The sequence below is a fragment of the Pan troglodytes genome, chromosome 8, assembly GCF_028858775.2.
Source record: "Pan troglodytes isolate AG18354 chromosome 8, NHGRI_mPanTro3-v2.0_pri, whole genome shotgun sequence".
Classification (NCBI taxonomy): domain Eukaryota; kingdom Metazoa; phylum Chordata; class Mammalia; order Primates; family Hominidae; genus Pan; species Pan troglodytes.
This window is the reverse complement of record NC_072406.2, coordinates 141,072,819-141,083,878: the sequence shown is the minus strand read 5'-3', so window position 1 is coordinate 141,083,878 and position 11,060 is coordinate 141,072,819. Positions and strand designations below refer to the sequence as shown.

Here is an 11,060-nt window from a genome sequence, read left to right as displayed (position 1 = left end):
ATGTAATTATAGCACAGAATGAAAACCGGAAAACTAACATTGGCACAATTGAGATTTTGCCAGTTTTACATGCACTCGTGTGTGTGTGTGTGTGTGTGTGTGTATTTAGTTCTATGCAATTTTAGCCCATGTGTCAGTTGGTGGAATCACCGAGTCAAGGAATAGGACTGCCCTGTCATCATAGGGGTCCCCTTTGTGCTATCACTTTGCAGTCACACCCATTTCCCTTCTCCTCCTCCTCCATCCCAAAACTTGCATCACTAATCACCTTCCATCTCTATCATTGTTAGTTTAAGAATGTTCCAGAGAGGGGATCCTACAGTATATAACCTTCTAATATTGGCTTTTTTATTCAGCATAGTGTTGTGGAGAGCCACCCAGTTGTGTACAGTGATAATTTGCTCTTGTTTACTGCCGAGTTGTATTCCATTATATGGACATGCAGAAATTTGCTCAGCCATTCATTCATAGAAGTTGTTGATTTGGGTTGTTTCCGTTCAGATTTTTGTTTGACATCAGTTTTCATTTCTCTGGGCTATATGACCAGGAATGTAACTGATGAGTGGTATTCTATGTGCCTGCTTGGCTTTTTAAGACTGCCAAATGATTTTCCAGAGTGTATCATTGGCATCCCCTAGGCAACATATAAGGGATCCAGTTTCTCTGTATCCTTGACAGTACTTGGTATTACTTCCAAGTACTTTTTTTTTATTTTAGCAGTTCTGGTAGGTGTGTAATTATATCTCATTGTGATTCTAGTTTGCATTTCCTTAATGGGTAATAATCTTGAATATATTTTAATATGATTATTTGCCATCCATATATCTTCTGGTAAATGGCCTATCTTTTGCCCAGTTTCTAACTGAATTGTTGGTATTTACTGTTGAATTTTGATCATTCTTTCTACGCATCTTTCGGTCAGATATGTGGCTTGCAAGTATTTTCTCCCAGTATGTATTTTGGTTTTTGTTTGTTTGTTTGTTTGTTTGTTTTTGTTTTCATTCTCTTAACAGAGTCATTTGCAGAGCAAAAGTTTTAAATGTTGATGTAGTTTGATTTCTCAAAATTTTCATTTATGGATCATGTTTTTGCTCTAATGTCTAAGATTGTTTTTATCCCTGGCCCTATTCTTTAGTCTACAGAGCTCCAGCTTTTCTTGGTTCTATCTTTTTTTTTTTTTTTTGATCTGTGTCTGTTGACGTTTCTGATTTGCACACTTCTCCAGTGCCTCATTCCAGATATAAAGGAGGCAAAAGATAACCCCTGGGGACTTACTATGCTGTTTCTCGAGGCCCAGATCCCCTAGCTCATTGCATTCTTCCTTCCATCATTCAGAATTGTATGTTTATTTCACGTATGAGGTCTGGGATTGTTAGCTACTCTTAGTCAGGGAATTAGGGAGAAATTTGTCTATTGCATCTTGTCTGGAACCAGAAGTTGGTCCATAGCATTTTGATGCTGCTGTTTTTACCACATATTTTTCATTCTGGGAATTCTTTGATAACAGTTTATGAATGTAAGTATTTGAAAAAAATTATCAACATTGGGTTTTTGTGAATAAAGTATTTTCTGGAGCAAATCCAGTTAAACCCATTTCAAATAAAAATAGAAACACTTGAAATATTTAGCTGCCATATAGAAAGTTGGTCAATGAATTATTTCACCAAAACTATTTTCATCAAGATCAGTTTTCTCCCAAATAAATTTTGCAGTCAAGTTTTAATTCATAGATCAGTATCTTGTCTACATATCGTTTATTCATTTTAGTCTTTGCCAGTTTTATACTTTCTATTGTGGTCATAGTAGTTTTTAACTCTAATATTTTCTAGATCAGTTTTTACAGATCTGGATGTACAAGAAATTTTGATTCTTCTGACAGCTTTACAGCAAGCATTTCAGCTATTGTTGCTTTTATTTTGTACTGATTTGTTTCTGCCATAATAAATTATTATGAATAGAATGAAGTATTGGTTTCTGGTGTTCATTTCTTAGCAAATCCTTAAGAAAAAAAATTCCCCTTCTATTATCCAACATGGCTGCATTGTTGAGGACTGGACAGCCTTTCTCTCAGGATGTGCATAAAAAGAAATTGAACCTGTATCCTTAGCAACCGCTAGAAGTTCCGTCTCCTCCCCAGCACTCCTGGGCACCCTCCAGAGTAGGTCTACACAGGTCTGAGTGTGGGAGGAGCTGAAGGCTCAAGGAGGATCTGGCTGCAAAGATGCTGCTGCCAGTGCCTGAGTGCAAGGAGGCGGTGAGGGCAGGAGCGGGCTGGTCTGGAAGTCAGCTGGGAAGGGGCTGGCCCTGGTGGCTGCGGCGCAGGAATCAGGGGAAGGAGGTGAGCAGATGTGCCCAGGAGCCAGCATGATGGAGACTCCTTTGATAACATGAGGAAATCCAAGTTTGTCCAGCCACTTTTCCTTACCCCACCCCTTCTCCTCCCTCTAGCATCTCAGTGAGTTTCACAGGAGTCTTCCACGTTGCCACACCTGTCCTTGCCCCGTGGCACTGTCGGAGTGTGCCACTCACTTCCTTCTCATCCTGACAATGCCTTCAGCCAGAAGGCAAATCAGCAGTGACCTGGCAGCTTCAAGAGGATCAGACTGAGGAGGCAGAGCCAGGCACTTCCCTGGGCTCCCCTCGTCCCTCACTCACTCAGGGATGGAGGTTTCTATCCACCTGCGACGTTGTCACCTAACATTTTTCTGGTGGAGGCACTACAACGGTCAGCAGAGCCCCCAGGACTCCTCTGGAGTCAGGCTGGGTTGAGGTGTCTCTTCCAGGATGACGCAGGCTGAGGAAGACAAGAGCATCCTGCAGAACAAAGAGGACAGACACAACCAGAAGCACTCAGGGTTCGCACGGGCACCTCTGGAAAGCTCTCTCACCACAGCAGCACCACGTGTGACCCTGCTCTCCAGGCGACCGGGTCGGGAGCATACCCAGCCAAGCCTCCAGAAACCTCTATCACCCTCTGCCTAACCCCCTTCCCTGGTCAATGTCCAAGTCTATGGATTCCTGAGAATTCTCAGGGTGGCGCCCTCCTGCTGCGGCCTGCAGCCTCCCTGCTTCAGTGACTTGCCACTTTCTCACTGGGTTTTCTCTTCCTTCTGGGCCTTTTTCCTGCTACCTCACCTGTTTCTCCCTTTTCCCTCTGCCAGTGGAGAGACCCCAGACAGAAATCTGGATCTGTTGCGGCCATAGCTCAGCAGCAATGGGTGGCTCCCCATTGCCCAGAGGGGGAACTCAGAAGATGAGGTTCAAACTGCTAAGACTGACTAAGGTCACCCAAAGGTCCCCAGATGTCCAGCTTCCTGGAGGCTCCCTTTGCTTTAAGAAAAAAAAAAAAATTGGACTGAAATGTTGCAGAAAGTCCAGTTTCCTTCCTGAGGACTTTCAGGGGTCGCTAGGGAGGCTGACATTTCCTGTCCATCTTTCACTTTTCACGGCTGTTCTGGACCTTGCAACATGGTCCTTCTTGCTGCTGAAGGCTATGGGCCTATGTCCAGCCACTAAACGCACACAAGCATTGGGACGCAGCATTTAACACACTTGACTGAATATTTAGGGATGAGATAAAGGAATGCTAATTCTGAAAGGGGGAAAAAACAGACTTAAGATTATACATCTGGTTCCAGAACCATAGGATGCTGTATCCATCTGTGCCCTTTTCTGGAAAGTCTCGTGCCTAGAAGGGAAAGATGATGAGGTGGAGGCAGCAATTTGGGATCCTGTGTTGGCAGAGGCAATGTAACTGTTTATTGGGGTGATATGCAACTGACTTCAGGGTGGAGAGCCTGGAGAGTGGAGAAAGGCTGTGCTAGAACTCAGAATCCTGAGGTCAGGTTCCAGGTGCTAAGTTGCATGGCAAATGTGCCTCATTCATGTTTCTCTAACCTCCATTTCCTTATCTGAGAAATGGGAATAATAATTCTGGCCTTACTTACTTCCCAGGGTTATGAGAATCAAATGAGAAAATACAGACAGCTGTAAAAATATAAAAGTAGAGTATCTGCATTCACCAATTCCTTAAGGAAATGGGGGCAGAGTTGAAGGGCAGGCCAGACCCCCGTCCATGCAGACTTCACAATTCAATCCCGAGACCACAATGTGTCTAAAACATTATGAATTTAGGAAATGCCTTTTCAATATGGTGAAGAAAATAGGAGGGCCCCGGCGGCGGTAAAGCCCAGAAGAGCTGCAGCCGCTTCCGATGAAAAGCAAACCACCGGAGAGCGTCCCACAGCGGCCCTGGCTTTGGAAACAGCCACAGCACAGAAGATGACAGCTGCCTCTGGGCTTTCACAGCTTGGGGGAATTGGAAGACTTTACTAGGACCCAGAAAACCTACTTAGTCTGGAGCATGAAGCATGGTTGGGTGGGTAACCAGGAAGGAATCTCTCCTTGCTCCCCTGTGGCCTGCCGGGGAGGCTCCCCGTATGGATAAACGCACCCAGAAACCTTCTCAGGAGAGGAGCTGTAAGGGGGTCAGTGAGGCGCATGTTTTCAGGGTGACCCCTAGACCTGCGGCTGGTGACATCAGAGACCCGCTGGCTGGCAGCAGCAGCCCTGGGACAAAAACAAATGCCACCCAGCCACAGCCACAGCCAGCAAGTGGGAGCAGTGGAAGGCTGAAGAGCTGGAGGCACAGGCTGCTCCCAAGGGACAGGGACAGGCTCCACAGCCACTGTGTGACCAGGGCCCAGGTGCCTGCCACGGCCCCCAAACAGCTGAGCTACAAAGCATGTCTCTGAAAGGAGCCCTTCCTGGAGAGAGGAGAGGCGTGCGTCCTTCCTTGCTTGCCCGGTGTGTTCAAGGTGCCCCGTACCTCTTTTTCCTACGACTCCATCCATGCCAACGAAGAATGCTGACTTGCTGCCAAGGCCCACAGGAACATTCTCCACCAGGTGAACAACAGGAAGGCCAACTTGAACCCCGACAACTTCATAAGAGTTTCTTACAGACACGCCTCCTGGTTCCAGATAAGGTCTCCTTCCTACTGGAAATATTTATTAGCAACCTGCCAAGGAACTGGAGATTGTTCCTTAGAGAGGAACTTGGGATGTCTTGGGGTGTGTCTCTGTTCCAGCCCAGAAACACCTCCAGGTGGGGACGATGACGCCACCAAGCTGGTCATCTGTAGAAGCCTCCCCACATCCTGAGGCTCTGAGCGGAGCCTGTGCCGGGCTGTCTCTCTGTGCTGCCGTCCCAGCCACCGCCTGCTGCTCCGGGAGATGACACTGGCAAAGATGAACGGGGGATAAAAATAGCAGGCTCAGGAATAGACTTCATTAAGCATTCGATTGTCTTTGCCCCAGATGATATTCCTGGGAATTTTGCTTCAAATTATTTTGCACTATATTTTAAAGCAAAAACAAAAACAAACCTGAAACTCATCCCAACCGATGGCTACTGGCAGACGTCTGTTTTTTTAATTCTGTATCAAATGAAAGGGCTTGAATTCCAAATGGGTTTGCAGTCAGCTTTATTTACAAATCAATTTTAAAATGGGGATGTTTTGTTCCCAAATATGAATGAACTACTTAGAGCTTGAAAAATCAGAAACAAAACCCACATAGCCTGTGATATTCACTGTGTAGTCCAGCATGAAGGTCGTATAAGCTGACTTTAAATTCAAGGAAAATATGCTCCAGTTAGGATCAGTCATATGCATGTTTTAGGGTCTTTTTGCTTTTCTTTAAACTTTGCACTGTTCCCTGCCCTCTTGTTCTCACACCCACTCAAGTTCCCATCTCCACATTAAAATGAGACTTTCAGAAACTGTTCAAGAAGTAGCTTTTCCTGTAGAAACCATCAGCCTCTTTGCTCTTGTGAAGTTTCGGGTGCAACTGATTGAAAGGAAGCGTGCAAAAAAGGCTACCCACATTGTTTTGGAACAGAGAACCCAGAAGCCCCCATGGCTTGTCTCTAAGACAGCATCCACCTGCCCCGTTCTCCCTCTACTCTTGGATGGTCTGCCTATGGGAACTGAGGCATTCTGCCTCCTCCTCCGAGAGGGCTTCTCTTTCTTCATCCTTTTCTGTCTTTGTGCTTTTGCCACAGGCTGGCCTTGTACTCTCTCTCCAGCCTGGAGGGCAGGTTCAAAGACTTTCTCTTTACATTTCACTTAGCAAGAATATGTCTTAAAAGCTTAACACACATTCATGCCTCCCCAGAACAATTAAATTCGCTGTTGGCAGTGTCCCCCACAAGCTAGAAGGGACTAAGATTCAAGTTAAAACCTATACACTTCTCCTAGCAATTAAATGGGGTGACTGAGAACTGGGAGGGTGTTTTTCCTTTCAAATTGAGAGGGTGTGAAACCCAAGGCTGAGCTGGGAAGAACTGGAGGCCTGGGCACATGAGCCTCTTGTGACGCACTGCCATTGAGCTTCTTTGAACCTCTGTCTCCTCATCTTTAGAAGAGGTATAGATATACCCATCAGCCCTTCTCTCAAGCCAGTTACAAGGACTGAAATGGCCTCATCTTTCTCACTGTCCCTATTCTTCACAATACTATTAGAAATGATCTGAAGTCAAATGGGAAATTTACTGATAGTGGTTTCCTGTGAAACCAACTAAAGACGGTCAAAACAACCACCTCTCTGCAACATCTGAACAAAGACCTCATGCTATCATCACTCCTGCAAGCTTCTTTCTACAGACAGGGCAGCCCCAACCTAACCTCGTAGGATATTTTCGCTTTATCCACTACAAGAGAAGGCCTCAAACCCAGCAGCCATTCATTGGAACTTCCGTCCTTCTGTTGCACAGCTGAAGCAATGCCTTCATTTCTAGAAAGGTGCAGAGTCTGAAGCCCAGAGAGTGGGTGCAGCTCACCCAAGGTTATACAGCCAGTCAGCTGCAGGGGAGGGAGTTACAAGCAGTCAGGCCAGCTCAGGCAAGCCTCTCACTGGTGGAAGATCATATCCCAGCATAGAGGCTGGGCGTGGAGCTCCCTGATTGACATGTTACAAGGACAGGTGTGAGGGTCTGAGTCCCATCACCTGTCAGGGAGCAGAACGAGGGTTCTGTCCTCCTCCTTCCTAATTTGTTTTATCCTCACAGTCACCTTCTGGGGACAGCCTGAACTTCCCCAGCACCCTCCTGCCCTCCGCCTGGCTTTTAAGACTCTCAGTATTTAGGTTGGAGCATCTTCTGCTGTTCAACGACTGGGAATAAGTATGAGCATTCCAAGGGAGTGGTTTCCATGGCAACAACAACCTCATGGAATGTTTCAGAACTTTTACCTCCTACTCATAGTACTGCAGAAATTCAGAAAGCATAAGGCATAAAGAGGAGTGCTAATTATCTGACCTGAATTTGCTGTGGTGGGCAGAAGAAAGACAAGTGCAATGCAGTCTGGCAGGCATTCCTCATTGGCACAGATTCAAATTACTTTCTGGAAGTGAATCATTGTCATATTATTATAATTTTCTGTTAGAGGTGGCACCAGGTATCAAACAGAGGTGCACTGTGGAAGGCTCAGCCTCATGACTTTGAGGGTGTAGAGTTGTTTTCTGGCACTGCCTTTTGGTCAACCTGGCAGAAATAATGATCACGTTGGTTAGGCTGTCTCTATCCCTGTGTTGTCTGTGGAGTAGCAGAATAGCCGGTGATAATTAGTTAGAATTGAAACATAGATCACTGAAGTCCTAAACACTTGGTCTTAGATGTCTGAGTGCTGAGGCTGACTAGGTGGATGGACTTTATCTCATGAGATGAAGAGCCCATTAGTCCACTTCTAGGATAATGGAATACAGATTCGAAATGAGCATCAGAATGGCTGTGAAAAGCCATATCAAGAGATTCTCTCCTGCTCAAGACACTTCTGGAAAACACTACCTATGAAAACAAATTGTCCTCTTTCATTTCTTTAGGGCCCGTAGGGTGGTCATCTCCCTTACCTGGTACTGAAGCCAAGTGCTGTTTGAGCTGATGCATAGACTGGAAGCTACAGGCACAGACTCTAGAGCCAGAGGACTCCAGCAGAGCAGCCTTGGACAAGGTGCCCAACCTAAGTTTCCTTACCTGCAAAATGAAGATAATAATATGATCCTCCTAGCAAAATTTCAAAGAAAGTCACATATAATTTTTCAATCTATAATAATTGTAGAAAATCTTGCATTTTATAAGCATTAATTTAACAAAAATGACACAGGCTAAATGCGGTGGCTCAGGCCTGTAATCCCAGAAGTTTGGGAGGCCAAGGCAGGAGGATTGCTTGAGGCCAGGGATTCAAGACCAGCCTGGGCAACATAGTGAGACTCCATCTCTACAAATAATTAAAAAATTAGCTGGGCATGGTAGCATGTGCCTGTGGTCCCAGCTACTCAAGAGGCCAAGGCGAGAGGATCCCCTGAGCCCAGGAGGTCGAGGCTACAGGGAGCTGTGTTTGTGCCATTGCACTCCAGCCTGGGCAACAGAGTGAGGCACTGTTTCAAAAAAAGAAAAACAAAAATTGACAAAAATTGACATGGAGGTCCAAGGAGTAGCACTAGTTTGGTAGACAAAGAATTGCAGTTTGGGTACACTGAATCAGGCCAGCCCCAAAGAGTGTCCTCTCAGGCAAGCACAGGGGAAGTTTCTTACAGGAGATTTCTACAAAACGTTGTTTCTGGAGGTAGTCCATTGGCTAGGCAGAAATCCTAAATGGCAAACCCATTCTGATTGGTTAATTAGGGTACACCCAGCTGGGGGATGTTGAAGGCCGGGGATACCGACATCGCTTGTTTTTTCAAGTCTACTTGAACATTCTGTGGTTTGACCCTTAGCAGGTGTGAGTGCACTCCTCCTGCAATCTCTGACTCCACTTTAGGAAACCTTAGCCTTAGTTACTTCATTTTCTTTCGCATAAGCCATCTTTTTAATCTGTACTTTTTAGCTTGAAATTTTACATTTGAAATAATTTATAATCAAGAAGTGAGTGTGAAGACAGACCGTGATTTGATTTACGTGTTTAGACTCCACTCTAAAAAGCTGTAGCATCAGTTACATGCATTCTTACAGGCTATGTTGCCATTACAGCTTATTAACTATAACACGAATTGTGACATATTCACCATAAAAGGGCACTTGTACAAAACAATTTGGGTTAAAATCAGGTGCTTGGAATGGCGGCAACGTGTCTGCCTTCCCTGGACCCTTCCTCACCAAACTTTCATTCTTGCTCAAGGATGTTCTTTCACTTTGGCCCTTAAATGGTTTCTCACTGCTTCCTAATTCTATCTTTTCCAGTGAGACATGAGAATCATTGAAGGCATGGATTATCATCGATATGCCTTTTATGCCACTTTCATTCATTCAACAGATATCATTGTCAGACCCAGCATTTGTGTCTCCTCAAATTATCTTGTCCACAACTCATGACCCAGGACCTTGGACTACTTCCTGACCCTCATCATTCCCATGGTCACATGGGTTTTGCAGGCAATGTTGTCCAGCCATCTGGGACAGACACATCCAGTAGATAGGCTTTGAACTTCAGGGTTTGCAGTCTGGCTTCCTCAAGTGATGAAACCCAGAAGTAAAGAGGTGTTAATTTCATGCTGGGAGCCTTTTGACCTATGGGAGAAGTAGACAGGGGATGGGGAGTCTACTAGTTCATTCTCACACTGCTATAAAGATACTACCTGAGACTGGGTAATTTATAAAGAAAGGAAGTTTAATTGACTCACAGTTCTTTATGGCTGGGAGTCCTCAGGAAACTTACAATCATGGCAGAAGGTGAAGGGGAACCAAGGCGTGTCTTACATGGTGGCAGGAGAGAGAGAGAAGGGGAAAGCGCCAGACACTTATCAAACCACCAGATCTTGTGAGAACTCCCTCACTGTCACGAGAACAGCATGAGAGAAACCACCCCTATGATCCAATCACCTGCCACCAGGTCCCTCCCTGGACACGTGGGGATTACAATTTGAGATGGGATTTGGGTGGGAACACAGAGCCAAACCATATTAGAGGAAGAAGTTCCTCTCCATTGCTCCATTCAGCAGATTACTCTATGCATAGCTTTTCCATACAAGCTGTCCGGTGACATCCACCTGTCTTCAAGAGTCACCTGTCAAGTGATGGCCGGGTAGCTGAGCGTTCACTGAAAGCAGGCCAGAGGTGTAATACATCATCTTGTTTTTGCTTACCACTTACCTCTAATTTAATTCTCTCTTCCCTCACTCTTGCTGCCCTGGGATTTCACTTTTCTGTGAAACATTGGCACTCATGCCTTGCTTCAATCATTTTCTAGGGAATCTAAGCTAAAACAAGAATGTACATATGTTGCAGGAGCGGTAAGCATTGGGGTAAATGGGTCAACAAGAAAGGCAGGACCTGTGCTTTGGTGAACCCTACATCTCTGAGGGTAGACAACAGACTTTCTTGAGTGAATGCAAGCTAGCATGTATTACAGCTAATGCAAAGGGATAGCTGATTTTAAGTAGCTGAAAAGAAATTAAGAAACAAAAGAGAGTGTCAGGTTTCTAGTATTTTGACAACTGATTTTCAGCATCAAGTAATCAGGTTATGTAGTGAGGTGATTGATGGGGCCAAGGAAACCACAGCAGGCTCCTGACTGGCATCCTACAAGGGAGGAGACTGCATGTCTCATTGTGGCTGCGGGAAGATGCCCTGGGGCGATCCACCTCCAAATGGGACTTATGGGCAAATTTTTGAGCTAACTCAGAGGTTATTTGGAAAGCTGAGATGGAGCTATCTGTGCCCCTCCCCCAACTCCTATAACATTCACACACGTGCACAGACACACCCAAGCACACACACAACACAGGCGCTTGATGTCATGTATTCATCCAGTGCTATGGGAGGCCTGTCGACCACTGCACCACGAGTCATCTTCATGGCCTCAATCTTTTGTACGCAGAGTAGCCAGGGAAAGGGGGCTGCATACTGGATGGAGCTTCAAGTTCCAGGCCACCCTCAGCCTACTGAGAACAGAGGGCTTGGATCACCAGGGCATTTATCTGCGGGCACATGGAGGACCTGTCCTTGTGGCCTTGGCTAGCTAAGCCAGCTTCTCATCCACCAACAGCATGCAGGAGCACTCCAGG

The 11,060-nt window shown here is 45.6% G+C and overlaps 1 long non-coding RNA gene across 1 annotated transcript; it reads right to left on the bottom strand.

Moving 5' to 3' along the window:
* Positions 1 to 1,708: 1,708 nt before the first annotated feature.
* On the bottom strand, positions 1,709 to 7,174 carry LOC112204597 (uncharacterized). Its single transcript, XR_002938289.3, has 3 exons — positions 5,387 to 7,174; positions 4,829 to 5,240; positions 1,709 to 2,814 (listed from the first exon to the last, which is right to left on the bottom strand). It is a non-coding gene; the product is annotated as an uncharacterized LOC112204597 (long non-coding RNA).
* Positions 7,175 to 11,060: the final 3,886 nt, after the last annotated feature.